Source organism: Anthonomus grandis, chromosome 9, assembly GCF_022605725.1.
Source record: "Anthonomus grandis grandis chromosome 9, icAntGran1.3, whole genome shotgun sequence".
Classification (NCBI taxonomy): Eukaryota; Metazoa; Arthropoda; class Insecta; order Coleoptera; family Curculionidae; genus Anthonomus; species Anthonomus grandis.
The window spans coordinates 18,215,974-18,234,614 of record NC_065554.1 but is presented as its reverse complement, the minus strand read 5'-3'; the positions used below and the strand labels follow the sequence as shown (position 1 = coordinate 18,234,614).

The 18,641-nt window shown below is 30.1% G+C and overlaps 1 protein-coding gene across 1 annotated transcript in view; it reads right to left on the bottom strand.

The window, feature by feature from the left end:
- Positions 1 to 18,641, bottom strand: part of LOC126740398 (ski oncogene) — a 163,425-nt gene that overhangs the window by 125,676 nt on the left and 19,108 nt on the right. The gene's annotated exons all lie outside the window — the stretch shown is intronic.

Below are 18,641 nucleotides of genomic sequence, written 5' to 3'. Positions count from 1 at the left end.
CTTTAGGAGCATAGCTATCTCTTAAAATCTAAAGCACTACCCATCCCAAGTTACTCCTTCATACAGCAAATTGTTAACAGTGGATGAGATTCTAGTAACTAGTCAGAATATAGAGCATGGGGTAAATTTAATGGAGGTTTAGAGACTAAGCATCTTAGAGCTTTTATTTCATCTTCGTTTTTATTTGCCAATTCAAGCTTACCTATTCTTTTATCATATTTAGTTTCTATAATAGGGTTGGTTGGTTAACGATTGACATCCTTCTCTTAAAAGGAAGGTATATGAGTTGTGATAGTTTAACACCAATTATTTCAATCAATTATAGAATTGTATAACAGAATACAACTTCAGACCATTATATAGAAAAATTGATAACTGCAGGGACTTTTGCAAAAATACCTTGACACTACCTGAAATGCGAGCATTAATAATGAAAAGCTCATCGAATTCTATAGAGTAAATACTATTATCGTTATGAAATCAGAATCTCTAAAGTAGTGGAACTCAAGAGTACAACTAAATATTCTATCCCTTTATATTCAGAATACTAGTAAATAGATTAGTGATTTGCTCGTATTCTGAATTCTAGGTGTTCAAGAGTTTGAGATGATGAATATTAAGAAAAGACAAATAGAAATTTTGTTATTAAAGTTTGATTTTGGTATTGACTATTACGAAGCTATTATTAGTAATCATGTACAAAAAACTCTGAATTGGACAAGTGGTTCAATACTTTAAAACAAAGATTGGACGCAGTGATGATATTAATTGGTCCGCATGGCTTCCAGATTTTACTTTAATGAATTATTTCTTCAGATCAAGTTATGATTGTGCCTTAAGTGATAATAAATCCTAATTCAAACATAATGTATTGTAAAACATCTATTTCGAAAATGTTACGTGTGCTTGTAAGTACAAGCTTATAATTAAGAAATTATTTTTTTTGTTTGGTAATTTTAGAAAATTTGGCAATTATGTCTTACAAGATAATATTAAATTTTTCTACACTACCTGAATACCGCAATTAGTTAACATTTTAAAAATTAATAAAGAACAAAACTACGATTATTTTATTGTGAGTCTTTGCGATAAGAGTAGGTAGATAAAATACATAAATATATATACAGTATGTCCACTATAAAGTGTACCCACTCCTATTAAATTTTCATTTTTTAGCAGATTTTCAATAAAAAAATGTTTGATAGCGCTTGACAAACACTTTTTGAGCATATGCCAAGTTAATTCCAGGGTCGTACTTATGGGTAATTATGGGGCTTCAAAAGAAGTCCAATTTTAGAAAAACATATTAGAGTATTTAAAAAAAAAACAGAAACCCGTTATAAAATTTTTACTCTTCTAATGTACGGGGTTAAAAAAGTCAGGTACAGGTCAGAAAAAAATTGTATTAATTTTAATAAAAATCGTTAATTAGACCAGTTTTTCGGGCCAACCTGTATTTTTTAATTAATTTAACGATACCTAGTTGGCTTTTTTTAATTTAAAACACCTTTTCAGAAATTTATTAACATCTTTATTGTAAATTCAAACGTACAGGAGAGCTCCAAACAAAAAATCTCACTCAAAAAATTACTCACTAACAAAAAATTAAATGGTCTTAATCGTTATTTAATCTAAAGCTTAAATAAAGCTCATTTCAATATATTCGCCGAATTCTCGAATGCATTGTTCAAGTCTTCGACGATTATTGCCTACATCTTTTCGTGCGTTATGCTCCTGAAAGCTGCAGTAATGGAATCGCGAAGTTCTTTTCGTGTTTGAGGTCTATTGACGTACATTTTAGTTTTCAAGGTACCCCATAAATTAAAATTGAGGGGTGTGAGGTCAGGGGATTGCGGTGGCGAATAAACCAAAGAACTATTTTTTCCGAACCAGGTATTGTAATTTTGATTAAGCCAATTTCTAACATTCCTTGCATTATGAATTGGTTCCCTATCCAATTGTAAAGTTTTGAAGATATTCTAATAGGAGTTCGTTAATGGCATTCGAAAAATCAGTCAATATAAAGCTTAAAATGCCAGCGTTGTTTAGGTTTGCATAAAAAATGACTGATTATTTGGTCCTTTAATATACCACAAAAGGCATTTACTTTATAAGAATACTGCCTTTTACATTCTACTACCCAATTTGGATTGTTCTCACTCCACATCCTAATATTTTGTGATGAACCGTTGGTAGTAAATGTGGCTTCATCCGTGTACAACATATTTTTTTAAAAAGATGCCGTCATCTTAAAGCTACATCCCTTGTAACCACAGGCAATAATCTAATCTGGCATTTCAATCCTCGTTTTCCAGAGTATGCAGGTACTTTGATTTGAAAGGTTTTGTACCATTTTTTTAAAACTTTGGACAGCCAACTTTTTGATGCATTTAAATTTCGGACAGCATCTCTAAGAGTTGATCTTGGGTTATCTCTAAAGAAGCTAATACATTCTTAATCCCTTCTGGGTCGAAGACGTTGATGAGAGAGTTGGTTTGCAGTCGTGATGCTTCCATGCTAATTAAAATGTCTATTAATTTTAACAGCCCATTGGTGGTTGATTTGTGATAAAGTGTTTGTCAAGCCCTTTCAACATTTTTTTTTGAGAATCGGTTAAAAAACACAAATTTTATAGGGGAGATGCACTGTAAAAACATAATTAAAAGAAGTCGTTCATTTCAAAAAAATGCCAATATCTCATGTCATCCTGATCATTTTCTTTTTCTTTTTTTTCTTAAATCAATGCAATAAATATTTTGTAATTTAAAATTTGTTTTACTGCATAAATATTTTCCAGTCTGCTTTTTTATGAACGTATAATATGCAATTATTTTTCTGTTTCTGCTGAGTTCTGAGGATGACCTCATAAAGATCAAAATGTCGACTAAATATAAACACACGTTTGCCTAAGAGAGTTGAGTTTGTTAGAGTGTTTTATGTTTGGCTTGAATCCAATAACCATTTAAATGCAAATATAATATAAGGCTATAAAAACTATTGACGTATCCCTATAAATGACAGTTTAGTGAGGTTTTTGACATGTGAGAGAGGAAGAAAAATGATGGGAGTGAATCTAGTTGACAGTATATTTTTGAAATTTTTATTGATCTTCGTCCTAAAACTTGATGATTTTTGAAAGACCCTGTATCTAAAAAAGTGATTTCGCCAACGCACTCCTAACCAAAACCATATGTTCCCAGTGCATTACGATTCAACCGGAATAATATAATAAACTCTCTCGAGTGAGATCTACATGGTGATAACGTTGCGGTGCAGCCTCGTTCGAGCTACTTAAAATGCACGCAAAACTGTTTCAAATTTGGCTCGATCCGTGCGATAAGCGAATGCGTTTCTTCAGTTCGGCGAATAAGGACATTCTTCATTTAATGGGTTGGCGGACTTTAATGGCTACCGTGTGGTGTATATCCCGATTTATGAACGTGCCTTGTGTAGGCATGATCCGTTAAAAAAAGTTTGTGACATAAACTTGTTTAACGAAAGTTTACATGAGAAAAAAGTAATAGGTAATCCCATTATTGTATGAACCCATTCTGCTTTTTTTCCACTCATTTACCAAAGTCTAGATATTTCAACTGACTATAATTCACGTTGAATATATTTCAATTTGAAGCTGAAAGATATAGATTTTGCTTATACAGGGTGTTTCAGAACTATAGGATCAAACTTCTAAGAGTTATTCAGTGTAACAGTAGAAAACATTTGATTATAGGGATCCATGTCTAAAAAAGTGTCACTGTGGCACTACGGCTCTAAGACGCATTAAGATTGAGAAAAAAGATAAATTGCCTAAATAGGATTTAATGCATTTAATTTTTGCTTTTGTACATGATATCATTACAGTAATTGTTCAAAATGTCTTTTTCCAACCTCAATACACTGACTTTAACCTCGCACATGATTTCGGCGAACCTGACTTAAAAATTTGATACTCGTTTTAAATGATTTCATATGCTGCCATAATTTATTCAATAAAGTCTTGTTCTGTTTCTACTGAAGTTTCGTAGATCAAATGTTACATTTCCCTACAGGAAAAAATCTAGCGATGTTAAATCGGGTGACCTAGCACGCCAAGAAACTCCTCCAACTCTGGCAACCGTGCCCAAGCCACTGAGCCAAATTCTAACATACTTGTACAGAAAATGATCAACAATGCCTGCCCGTACGTTTACAGACCAACGTTACTAATGTTAAAAATCATCAACTATACAATTTTTAAACACTGGTGTTGACATTTTTAACAATTGTTGTGATGATTTCATATACAAAATGCATTAAATCTTATTTAGGCAATTTATCGTCTTCCTCAATTTTAACGCGTCTTAGGGCTGTAGTGACAATTTTCTAGGCATAGGTCCCATACTCAAATGTTTTCTAATGTTACACTGAATAACCCCTAGAAGTTTGATCCCATAGTGCTGAAACACCCTGTATATATGAGATCGATAGTAAGGAAACCTTTACAAAACCTTAATATTATTTAACATATTTCTTTAAATTAAATCTCTGGTTACATATTTTCAAAAAAAGAAGAACAATGTCTTCTTATACAATTTGAGATAATGTTTCCTGATATTCAGTCCTATTTCTTGAAATTAGTGAGCAAAACTTGTATTAGACGTAGTGTTTTGGGGGTAAATTGGTCAAGTGCCAAAGAAATCCTGTTTGCTATTGTCACTAGAGCCCAGAAGATAAATTAAACATAATTCGAAAAATTGGCAAGCAACAAACATTTTTTTTAAGCCGTTGACCGTATAGTACAAACCAACATGTCCAATCTATTTCTTAGTACTACATGATTTAGAACTCTTTCAAAATAAATTCTATTCCAAAGAAGAGAAGAAAACATCAAGTGGGTTTAAATCAGGGGTAATACCTGGCCATTAAATATTGCCATGTGGGTTTGTTCATAGAATGTCTCGGTATTCTATATAAGGTAATTTCAGCGACAATGTGAGATGGTCTCCAGGATAGAATATTTTGATATTGGCAAAACTGAATATTTTCTGGTAATCTAACATAAATGAGAATAAAATATTCAATAATAATAATAATAATAATAATAATAATAATAATATTTCTATTGCTTTTTATACCTCTGTTATAATTTCTTTAGCGCTTTTATTGGTCAAAGGAGTTTCTAACCTGCTAAGGCACTCCTAGCATTAAAAATTAAGAAGGTGGTTAATATTAAGATATTAACAACAAATTCATGAGAACTTTGTTCTATTATTATACTTTCTCATATTAAAAATATGCTTGCTATATAAATTATTTCTTACATTCTGATACTGATTAGTGTCATTATCAACGCTAAAAAAGTACTAATTGATACACATTTAATCCAGGACTATAACAGAAGACTATAGTTTCTAGTTCTAAGTTTAGTAGGCTTATAATTAAAATGATATTTTTTGGTCTTTGGGAATGTGAAATCAACAAGAGTCTGATAATTTATTCGTACAAATACCATTATTTTGCGGGAAATTTGAAATAAGGTGTTCATAATATTTTTTGTACTTGTTGTTGTCCTTATGTCAGCCACCATTTAAGTGAACTGAGGTTCGTATCCATGTAAATTGTAAGAATATTTTCTAAATAGTACTGCTTGTTTCCAAAGGCAAGAAATAACTTTAACTTTTTTATATTTAAAATATGCCTGGTTCCTAGTACGACGTTTATTTTAAGAAGTTTCGGTAATATTTCAATTTATATTTCTAGGAATCGAAAGAATTAATGGGCATGTATTTTGATATTTACAACTTTTATTTTGAAATACCTACTATATTTTTCTCTTTTTTTTTTGTTGACGATTTTGCAGGTTTCTAATATTAAAAATAATTTATTAACAGCAGTTTACCAAAATGTTGGATAAACAACTAATACCAAACTACTTACTTTAGGCGAGAAATTTGAATTATGATGTTCATAACAAAGTTTTTTATGACTGGTAGCAGCCTCATATAAATAATCATTTAAGTGGAGTGAGAATAATATTATTTTAAGTTATGCCGAAATTATTACATTTATTTTTATTTAGGACTTGACTAATATTGATAAAGACACTAATCATACCCTAAATATAATACTAATTTATGTCGAAACATTGACTTATGGATTAACTTATTTTAATTATCTTACAAACTATCCATGATATTCAAATGTCTTTTCCTATGGATGCCGAGGTTCCATTAGAAATTTAAACTGTAATTTCATTTACTTCTATTTTTAATGCTCAATATCTTTCTCTAGTTCACCACAATGTGGTTGAGTTAAGCATCATATCCATTTAAGTTATGCGTATATTTTATTTAAATTGCTACATTCCTGCCATGGAAAAAAATTTTAATTATTAAAAGTAACCTGGCATAAATGTATAAGGGCAATATTTAAAATGTTTTACAGAACTTTCCATATTGTGACTTTAAATAATTTTGAGTGTTAATTAGCCTATTTTTTCAGATATTGAAAATTTATTGGGGGTTATTGTCTTACTTAATTGCTGCGCTAGTTATATGGTACCAATACTATGAGATAACAAAAAAAATTGCTTTAATTTTAATTTAAAAAAAAATTATTGTTAACTCCGATATGAGGAAGAAAAGGATATGTACTTGATTTTGAATGCAGATTATTTATGAGCTGTGAATAATAACGAGTTGGCCTTTTTGGAATTGCTGAGGCTTGTGTATTAAACAAATGCGTTTAAATATGAATAAAGAAGCAAGCGTTAATATTTTATAAAAAACTCTTGAAAGGAAAAACTGCATCATTGGAGCATTTGTTACTCAAAAATCTAAATTTATGGGATCTCGCAGGTATAGTTTAAAGATATCGCTACGAACAGACTATTTAACGAACTATTCCAGGCTTTTTCTAAAACCAAATAACTCAGAACTGTAGGCAAATAAATAAATACATCTTAAACATACACATTTGAAAGTATGTTTCATAACTTAAATAGTAAAATTTTAATTTGGAGTTATTCAAAATTGCATTAATTATTAATGTATTTCATACAATTAAAATTATTATACCTTGAAGAATTAAACTTCTCTCCTGAAACGTTTATATGTATATTATATGAGACAATGCATTAGTTTTCAGCCAAAAATTAAATTTAAATATGTAAAAATGAGAGCTTGACGTAACTTCAAATCACTTTTAAATAAAATAGTTTACTTTTCTAATATTGAAATTAATTGAATAATAGAGAACTACAAAAAAAGTAAGATAAGCAACTAACATAAAACCTCTTAAAAGAAAAACTTATTAAACAATGTAAAAAAAAATTAACTAAGAAATAAAAATTTTAGCAATAAAGAAAAAAACAATAATAATCAATTTAAAAGTTACTAATGAGTCTATTATCAAAAGAAAATTCTGTTAGAGAAATTTTCCCAACATTAAGAAGGAGTGGAGAGGTGGTTTATGTTTAAATATTGATAATATATTCTTACAGTGTATTAAAGAATCATAGGAAAAAATCAAGGGGTGTCAAGTCCGGATAGCAAGCCGGCCACTTGTGTCCAAAAATACTAAGCACCAGAAACTTAAAATGATATTATATAGCTATAAAAAAAGAATTTAAATTTTGCCAAGTAGTCATTATAAAAAAAACAAAATTGCCATTTTAAGCGTTATACATAGAAAATTGACTAATATAATTCTACCTGTTATGAATTTCTTTTACTTAATCTATGGGTTCAATAAAGACACTGGGTTCTTTATATTCTCCAGATATCAAATTGAGCAAAAAGAAATGTGAGTAAATAATAAAACAATAAAGATGAATAAAAGTTTTAATTTTTACATAATTTTTTAATCCATTTAAAATCTTAACTGGCAAGTTAATATACATAGATAAGAAAAAATATTGAATTCAGTTTCATTCAGTTATTAGAGCAAAAGTTTAGAAAATTGCTTGTCGTATAGAGAAGACCTGGAAAGAATCAAATTTCAAGAACACTAAACCACTAATAGTCGAATAAATTGAAATAAAATTTTCACACATAATAACCCAGTTAAATAATGCATTTCGTAAGTACAGACTGAGCTAGAAATATATAATTTTAAGGTGATGCAGAAAATGTTTGGTTTATTCTTTAGATATGATAATCCCGTTCAGACAAAAGTATAATAAAAGAATAAAATTATAATTCTTGTGATAACTTATCATGATTTAATTTAAATTCGAGAATAATGAAATTCGTTTAAATGCAAAATTCAATAAACACAGATAACTCGGCAAGATTTAAATCGCTATAATGTATGTGAAACCTTATCACACGGTTAATTCAGAGACGCATTATATCCCAAGATAAAAATAATTTTTATACCCGTGTTTGAGTGTTTATTTAAGACTCAATAGATTTTAATCTTAAACAAAACAATTAAAATTTAAAAAAAAATTAATTAAATACTTGATCTCCTTAAGAAGTGACGTAGTAATTTTTATAAACTTTTGTTAACATTAAATAGAAATCTAAAAAGATAACTCTGTTATCGGCATTACTGTCGGACACAAATAAGGTTATCACCAAAAAGGTCATTAAACAGAGATGCAAAACAATACATGTGTGTCCGTGTGTGGTTGTGTGTTATTCATGATTGGAGTCAGATGGTATAATTTTTAAGAATGAATATAGTACACACAACGTGATAAGGAGCTTTAGTAATAATTATATTATTATACATGTTAAGTGGTATTGTTTATATAGAGTTTAATATTTAAATTGCGGATGTATAAAGTTGTTCTTTATAGAAGTAACATATAAATTAATTTAAAGTAGAATTTAAGTTTTTTTTTTATATTTGCTAGTTTATATGCAAAAAACGAACTTATGGCAAATACCTGCAAACAAAACTATGATTTTATGAAAGAAAATCAGCATTGATAGTTAAATAATTACCAGCATAAGGTTGGGATTCTGGAATGAAAGTATGAAGTCATTAAAAAGTAATAAGATACTGAAAAACTTGATGCTAAAAAATTATTAAATTTACTTCAAAACTTTTGCCTAAAAAAATTATATTAGGTGATTAATTTTTTTTTTTTTTATTATTGCTATATACACATTATTTATATTGGATACCCTGTGTAGATAATACCCCCTAAAAGTTATGATATTACCTGATTTTGTCTCAGAACTTCGCGCTATGAGGTAACATTTAAGTTAACATTTAAGTATAAAAAACGACATAAGAACATTACGAGTCATTAAAAATTACCGCAAATAGTGTTGTTCTAGCCTCCTCACAAGTTATATGACAAATAATAATTAACATGGGAAATTTAAAAAAAGTATTCATACTGGAGCGCATACACCTCACTTAAGATTTTATTAAATATTTTCTAAATGCTGCTGATATTATTATACAAGTTATACAGAGTCAGAGATAGATCCTTTAATGATTCTTAGGGGGTTTTAGTATTTTGGAAAATTTCAGCATAAATGGGCTTTAATAATTGCAAAGTCTAGTTAATGATTTCATAAAATTTCATTGTTATTCGTAAACTGTTTGACAGATGCTCTTGTTGTTCCCTTATTCAAGAAGTGAAATCCGGATGATATGTTCATGATGAATTGTAAGCCAATTTATCTTCTTTAATAATCAAATATTCTAAGGAAATATCCAATCAGATAATAGAGTAATTTTGAGCATATTTGGTTGTACTGCATATGATGATTAACATCATAGATGCTTTTAATGAGCATTGCTATGACGCAGTTTTATTTAGTGAATTTAGCACATGACAGTGTAAACCAGGAATTTTCGATCTTACAATTTTAATGACAAAAGCATTCAATATTCATACTTAAGTAACGGGTATCAAAGAGTCGAATGCAGAAGTATAGTTGCAGGAATTAAGATTGGTTTATCCCTACACGATTCTTGATCCAATACTATTTTTAATTTATACAATTTGTCCCCTCACAGTAAATATTTTTTTTTGCTGATAATGCTACAATTTCGATTATTTGCAGACCACTTAAGGCTTCTAGGTGAGGATTTCTAGAGGCACAGAAGAGAACCGAAAATTATTTATTTCTAATAAGCTGATGTTGAACAGAAGTAAGACTGAAAAAGTGGTTTTTATTCTGATAGATATTGAGTCAAATAATGTTTAAGTATATAGTTTTTGTAGAAGTCCTTGTTACAAGAATATAATGGAATTTGCAGATTGAGTACATTGTCTAAAAATTGAACAAAAATTTTCTCTTTCGTTAGCCGTCAAATTTACTATATCAACGTCTCTTTGAACTGGGATTTTAATATGACAGCATTATTTTCTTCTCCATTATATTTCTTATATCTATTAGAGTCTGAGGTATCTTAAAATAGTATTTTTACAAAAGAAATTTGATAGGTACAGTCTTTAATGGTACTTAGAACTGAGGTAACAGGTGTATAAATCTGAAAAGTAATGAATTTGTCATTTTTTCGTCATATTTCACTCAATTACTAATACAAATTTTAAAATTGTATTTGCATAAAAAAATTAAGGTTATTACATAAACATTGTTTGCTCCACTTTTTTAGACTCGGAAAATGTTGGAACTTTTAATAATTAATTTCAATACTTTATTAATACGGATAAATAATACTATGTAAATTAATATTTTAAAATATAATATTATATTTTTCACTATACACAAAAAGAGTATATCATTAAAATATCTTATAATGCTTGCATTTGAGGCTCTCAAATGACAAAATTAGATTACACATCTCGTGAGAGTAATAACATGGACACTAACATGTAAACTGATTCAATAAACATATATATAGGTATAAATCTCATACTCTCTCAGCAAAGAGACATCGTAAATACGAGTGACTTAAATACATAAAATACATACATTATTAAGCTTTATGCACATATTTACTATGGGAGTTTTGTACTTTTTGAAAAATTTTGTTTTTAGATTAAAATGTTAAAGCTTTCCAATATTAAATTTTAGCTTAACAGAAGCAGAATTAAGCTGTCACAATGTCGAAGTTTTAATCTAAATTAAATCGACGAGATTAGCAAAGTTAGGTGAAAGTTTCTTTCTGTTCTTCTCAAAAAAAGCCATTTGAATATTTGGTTTAAATCAAGTCATAAGATGTAACTTATTCAGGTAAAGTTTCTTACTCTAAATCACTAATGAATAAATCATTCATATATTTTGCGGCAGGAACATTTAAATCTACAGTGAAATAAATAATTTCATTATGATCCTTTATGATACTTCTAGAATAGCCTTAAGATAGGAATATAATGATCTTTTAATTTTTATTTATCTTTAACTCATTTGATTTCTCTACTGCGCCTTAAATAAACATGAAATTGTATTTTTATTGTTTCAGCATATTGCATATGATAACCGTCATGGAAGTTTTATTAAGATTTTTGATATCTCGTAAATAACTCAAAGAGTGCAATTTCAATCATATAAATCTCCAAGGGATTTCAAAGTCCCTATGAGAATTTTTTTACCTTGGATACAGTGAATAGTGAATAGAAAAAAAGAAGTGTCTGATTTGTAAGGAGTATTTTGCACGAAACTTGTCTTATCCATAACCCGAGGATTTCCTTTTTCCAATATTAATTTTATACTAATAATTAGATTACTATTGATGTTGATGAATTGAATTATCATATGTGAATATGTAAATAAATAGTCTGTTTGGTCTGAATTTTAGGCTCATTTACAAACTTAGTTATGGCAAATTTTAACTAATTTAATGCATCAAAAATTAATGCGAGAAAAGCCCAAGAACCAAAAGGAAACAATATATAGTAAATTCATTAATGACATGTGAAAATGAGAAAAATTCATTTTTTTAAATTTCTTGGTTTTTACCTTATTTCATTTGATACCGTGCATAATGATGATTTTATTCTAAAATAGGAAGTTTTAAATATTTTCATTTTATTCATACGATACTTCGTCAAACAGATAAACTTGAGGCAAAATCAGTTCGACTAATTTAATGATAATTTTTACTAACACTAAAGCATCTCATCACCAATTGCACACATCAGACCTAAAATTGCAACATCCCGTTTGAAATCGTTAAAAACAACACGACTGGCATTGCGCTCATACACACGTAATTAATGGCATGTTGGTAGTTTACGACCGTTCGCGGATGAACGACCTTGGTTTATAATGATCTACCGAGAAGAATGTAAGTAGTATATATATTTTCCTTCCTTTCCAATTTACTACTCTACCGCTAGTTTACGCAATGACGACTATAAAGCAGTGGTCAAGTTGAGTATTTTTAACTCACGGTTTATTTATTTTCTCTTTTATATTTAAATAAAAATATTAATACATCAACTTGACAACAATGTAAACTGCGCAGTGAATAACGGTCATGCCACGCCTTGATACTTCAACATTGCCACATTTAAATTTTGTTTAAAATGAAGGCAATACCTGTCACATGTGGTTCAACACAAGGAAAAAAAAACAAATTAAGAGAATCGTGTTTTGACTACGAAACGCGGAATCGCAATCGGAGGTGTTAATGAACGTCTCGAATAATAAAACTGGTATCGAGATTATTAATATAAATCGAAAAACCGTTCAAATATGCTAATTCGCGAGGTCAAGGAAACGTGTCTGTTTTTAAACAGGTTTTTGTTTACATTTTCTTTAATTCGATTCGTGTAATATCGTCATTATAAGTAAATAAGGCGGAGCTTAAATGTTTTCTCTGCCCCCATTTTTCGGTACATCTCGTGTTTATTTTTTCGTGTAATGAGGAAGACGCCTCTGTGGTATCCAGTTAAGTACACTGAAAAAAATCGTGCAATCGATATCCATCTTAATATATAATAAGTCCTTAAATAATTTTTTTGTAGCACGATTTGCATTTGCTTTTCAAAATAGGCTGCACTGGAACCGAAAAATAGTCACTGGTGGCAAGATCTAGAGAATACACTGGATCGTCAAGCAAATGGAAGTGCCTATCGCTGTGAAATCGGATAAGCTCTAGAAAATTCTAATCAAAGTGGAAACTCGGTCTCACTTAATTTAACTATTTATTGTGTATTCAACATATACACAGAATACGTAATGCGTGTAGTAATGGATGAGTAGGAAGGCAGAATAACCATTGGGAGTAGAGGCATAAATAATCTCAGATACATGCATGACACGCTTATTATAACATCAACAACAAGATCTAAAAAAGATATAGATGCCAGTAGCACCTACGACCTAAAAATGAGGATAAAAGGCATGAATATAGATAGAACACCTCCTAATCATTAGCAGATCCAAAGAATCATGGAATACAAAGTGGTGGAGAAATTCCAATACCTCGATGATAACAAATACAGGAAATTCTGACTGCACACCGCACAAACCAATAATTCATAGAAGTCATATTTCACATTCTTTGGACATCTCACGAGGTATGATAATGCTATGGAAACCTTGATAATTCAAGGAAAAATAGGAGGAAGCGGTCCAAGGGGCAAGTCGAAAATGAGATGGATAGACCAAATGAAGATGATAACAGAATAAGCATTAAAAGAAGCTACCCAATTTTTATAAAATAAAGATCTCTGGAAGACGACCATTATCCCAACTAGTTTACTCAAGATGCCACCGTACGAGAGGTGAACGGACTGAGGAGAGAGAGATGGCTGTGATCGTAATGAGGAGTAGAGAATAAGAAATCATCAATACATTTTGGAAACAGAAACACGGTGACTAAAATAAGGGCACTCTTTTCCTGTACCACCATATAAAAACACTGGGACCATACAGCCAAGAATGGGATTTTAATTATTAGTGGCCCAAGACAATTATCAACGAAATCTCATAACCAAAACTAGTCTAACTATCCAAATACTCAATCCATAATCGTATTATTACCTCATATCCTCTGAATATTTTTAACAAATTCGCTCCTTTTGCCTTCTACAGACTAAAATTTTTCTTATTTGTCTGTATGAAAAGCCACTGCCATAGATCTGTCTTGGCAAAAATAGGAAATCCAGCAAACAAACGATTTTAGTAAAACTGATGCTTTTAACTTGAATGAGTCTATACAATTATTGAGAAATAAGACTAATATAAACGATAAAGAGATTGCTATTCTTGGTATACTACTTGGTTCATATCCCTCAGGGTATGAACTAAGGAGAGATGAAGCAGAGGAAGATCTAAAAGATCAGGGGATCCAACTTGAGCAGCTTAAATAAGATCTTCTGGATAAAATACACAGCGATAGAGTAATCTTAAAGATTAGCAAGCAGTTTATGAATTGAAAAATAAGAACCAATTACTGATCACTGGCATAATAGAAGTTAGAGTTAAAACCGGGCTAAGTGAAAGCTTAGTACTAAGGCAGGGGACTTCATCCAACCGAAATATCAAACAAACACAAAACATTCACCAAGTTTTGGTTTTGCATTTTCAAGTTTGATGGCTCTTGGTTCTGGTGAAAAAAATTGCCTTTAACTTAAGTTTTTGGTGTACAAGAATCGAGTTGGAGACTACGCATAATAGATGCCTGCAATATGGACGAAACGTCAGTTACTGCAAATATGTGGAGCAACTTTAAAAAGGATAAATCCAGAATTGGTCATAGTACACTTCAACTACTAGTTACACAACTGTTTTATATGAAAATTAACAAATCTTGTGTTAGAATATTTGCAAATGCCTTTAAAGTTTCAGATATGGCTTTTGCTTCTGTTTGATAAAATTACCTGTAAGTCATTTCTAAGGTACAGGAGTCAATTAATCAAGTACATCATTCAATTGTTTTGGAAAAATTTCAACACTCAAAACAGTCGGAGATAGTAGAACTGTAAAAGTTTATGTGTTTCTTGATCTAGCGTTTTTTCTGTGTACAAATTTACTTTACAGTCGTATTTAAAGTAAATAAACCAGAATGTGTCTAGCCTACAATGTGTTTATGTTTGATGCAAATTACGACATTATACAACCTTGTGTGACGTTAAACATTATTTTTTCAAGTGAGTGAATTCACTTATGAATAAAATAATTAGTATTCTGCTCATAAAATGACAATGAATGTTAGTTAATATAGAAATTAATTTTTATCCAGCTGAATTATTAAGCGTACATTTTACAAAAGTATATCGAGAATCGTGACAATGAGATGCTCTACAGTAGTTTCCGGTCAAATAATTTACGCCAGGAAAAGGTCAAAGGTAACCAGGTCAAAAGAGAGGAAGTATATAATACAAACCATCGTTGTACTTATTAATTATTGGACTAAACTAAAAAACTCAAAACATTTTAAAATAAAACAAATTGTCACACAAAAAAAACGATTCCGAACCCTGGTTGGCGCAATTTCAAACAGCTGTCCGTGAAAATATCACCGCCGTCATATTTACTTGGCTATTTGTTCATTTATTTATAAACAGTACAAAAAATACAAATTGCAATTGATTTGGGAGATTTTTATAATTAAATGAATTTGAAAATTTACGAGTTTGGCAACGTCGCACCTGAAACCAGCGCTAAGGAGACTTTGACTGATGTGCCTTTACATTGTTGTCAGCCCATTATTTTTCTACTTTTTTAGGAGGACAATTAATACAATTCATGAACAATTTTGGCAAATGGAGACGAAGTTTAATTTAAAATCAAGCATAGCCATTAGAATTTACTAAAATTAATATTTTAAACTCAATTAGACACTTTTAATCTATAGATACAGCAACTTAATTTGGCAACATCGACCATACTGCTAAACAACTACTAAAATAAGCGAGTTTAAGTGTTTATTTATTTTAAATTTGGCAACCTGGCTCTCAATACAAAGATTTTAAATAAAAGGGCGTGGTCTGGCAGTTAATTTTTTTCAAAAACAAGACATGACAAGAAGATAAAATAAATACGTTATGGCTGATTGATTAGGGATTAAAAAGGTGCATACTATTAAAATCAACCGATACAATAACGAACAGATTTATTTAATTTAGATTATCCAAATCACTTTGGCAACGTCGCAGCTGATAATAAAATATTAAAGAAAATGTCTGACTGTTTACTAATGCGCATTTATATGTCATAAAAGGGGCAATAAAATCCATTGTTGTCATATTTATGAAGCTTTTATATATTTATATTCAAGACTTAATTCAAAAATTACGAGTGACAACATCGCCACTCAAAAAGTCAAGCTAAGAGGGCGTGGTCCGACCGGTAGCTTAGGTGAACATGCGTGCTATTAGCAACGTAAAATGCACTATTGTCATCTTGTTAATTATATAGAAAATACTATGTGTATCAGTTCATATTCATACATTAAAATTACTTATATTACAAGTACAATGAAGTAGCGATTTTAATTTCAAGAGTGTGACATTATATTATGCATTTTTGCCACGTTGTTTATATTGTTTTTAATTTGATTTAAAAATATTACAATGCATTTTTCGATCAAATTTAGGGATTCTTATTTATTACTATAGGCAAATAGAACATAGCCTTAAACTAACCAAACTGAATGAAATCAATATACTAATGGAAGGCTTTAATGCCAAAGTGAATAGACGTAGAGTAGGAAGTATAATTGGAGTTTACTCCAGTATTATGAGGAAAATAAAATAATAAAAATACAAAGAGTAGAAAAAATACATGGTATAAATGACCACAGCAACATTTTAATTATGTCATGATAATCATAAGTTTAAAACCCTGATAGCCAAGGTTATTACAATGCCAGATGATAATATCGAATTAGATCACAACTGAGCTAGGAGCAACGTTTCACTTTGTTTGTCTAGGCCTAGAACGAAAAATAAGAAGAAAAGATTGGACATAACACTGCTCAAAACATTCAGAATGACTACATACAACACTTAATTAATTAACCCGACACTACTAACTATATAGTCAGTGATGTTGAAGGATGTTGGTATATTATAGAAAGAGCTTTTGAAATCTCAGACAATAAGTTTCTCGTAATAGCATAACAAAAACTATGCAAAAATTGGAATGACAATAACAAGTACAGAGACATACAAAAAAGAATTAGAAAGGAAGTTCGAAGAGTAAAGGAAAAATGGCTTACTGAACGATGTGAAGATGCTGAACATCTCAGTCGTCCTACTAAAAAAAGTGAAAGAATTAACTGGGATATATAAAAAAGAAACAACAGATTATTGGAAATATTGAAATGATAGTGGATACAGAGAGAATATCGGAAATTTGGAAGGAATATATAATCAAGCTTTTCAATGGAAACTGACTAAATAATCCAATGATTTAATTAGCAGAGATGACAATACCAAGGAGAAATCAGGAATTATTGAATCACGTAAATAAAACAAGCACAAGATTAGGCCTGAAAATTAATATAAAAAAACGTTTATGGTCGTGAGTAAGACTAATATTCCACAAATAGGAATTCAGGTAAATGAGAAGAATATTGAATATATGCATATGATGCAATTAAGTATTTATGTTGAACCGAAATTAAGACCAAGAACAAGAGATTACATGTAGAATAGAATAATCAAGAGCAACATTCTTTAAACTTAAAAAACTCCTTACAAATAAAAAGCTAAATTTCAAACTAAGATACAGAACTCGAAAATGTTACGTTTGGTCAGTTCTTTTGTACTGTATAGAGACGGACAATAAAAGCAAGTTTAATAAATAAATCAGAAACATTCGAGATGTGGTGTTTAAGAAGAATGCTAAGAATATCATGGGTAGACCACATAGAAAGAATAAATAAAAAAGTTCTTGAAGATCACAAATAGAAGATAGTGAGCTTTTTGAAGTAATAAAACGTAGAAAAATATCATACTTAGAACATATTATAAGAGGAGAATGCAATGCATTGCAGTGCCTTATCCTTCAAGGTAAGATCGAAGGAGAAAATAGGGGATAAGGAAAAAGGAAGCTTTCGTAGTTGCAAAATATTAGACCATGGACATGGATAAGTAGTTTTCAAGAACTTTAAAATGCTGCAATTGACAGAAGCATATGACGGACGCCTACGCAAGAATTTGCATGGCACTCGAAGAAAAATATTTATTACCATTACGACAAATTTATTTGACAGATTTATCATCATGCAAATCAATATGGCAACGTCGCCTCTGACAAGACTCAAACTAAGGATCCGTAATTTGGTCCTAGAATGGGCAGGAATAATATGTATTGTTGCCACATTTTTAATAATTCTATAGACTTGACTGTATTATTAATTATAATTGTATTATTATACATTTATTGTTGATATTTATTTTTAAGGCTGATTATTATTGCAGAAAAATACTACCAAAGCGAAACAAAAGTGGAAAAATAATAACGAGTGCCAACGTTACTTAAACAAGGTGTGGTCCGGTGAAAACGGATGCCTTCCTCGTTGCATAACACGCCCTATTGCCAAACTATTGATATTATCTCAAATAGAAAAAAGAAGATACTCATATTCAATTGCGCCCTTGTCAAACAAACTAATTGCTCTACCAAGAAACTTGTCAGTTAATCTTTATTTAATAAGCGGTTACCCGTTCTATTTGTTAACGCTGCCTAGTTAAATATGCGTGTGTTGGATGAAATATACATGGAAAAAGATATATATTTGACGTGGTAATTGTTTTATAATTATTAAGGCCG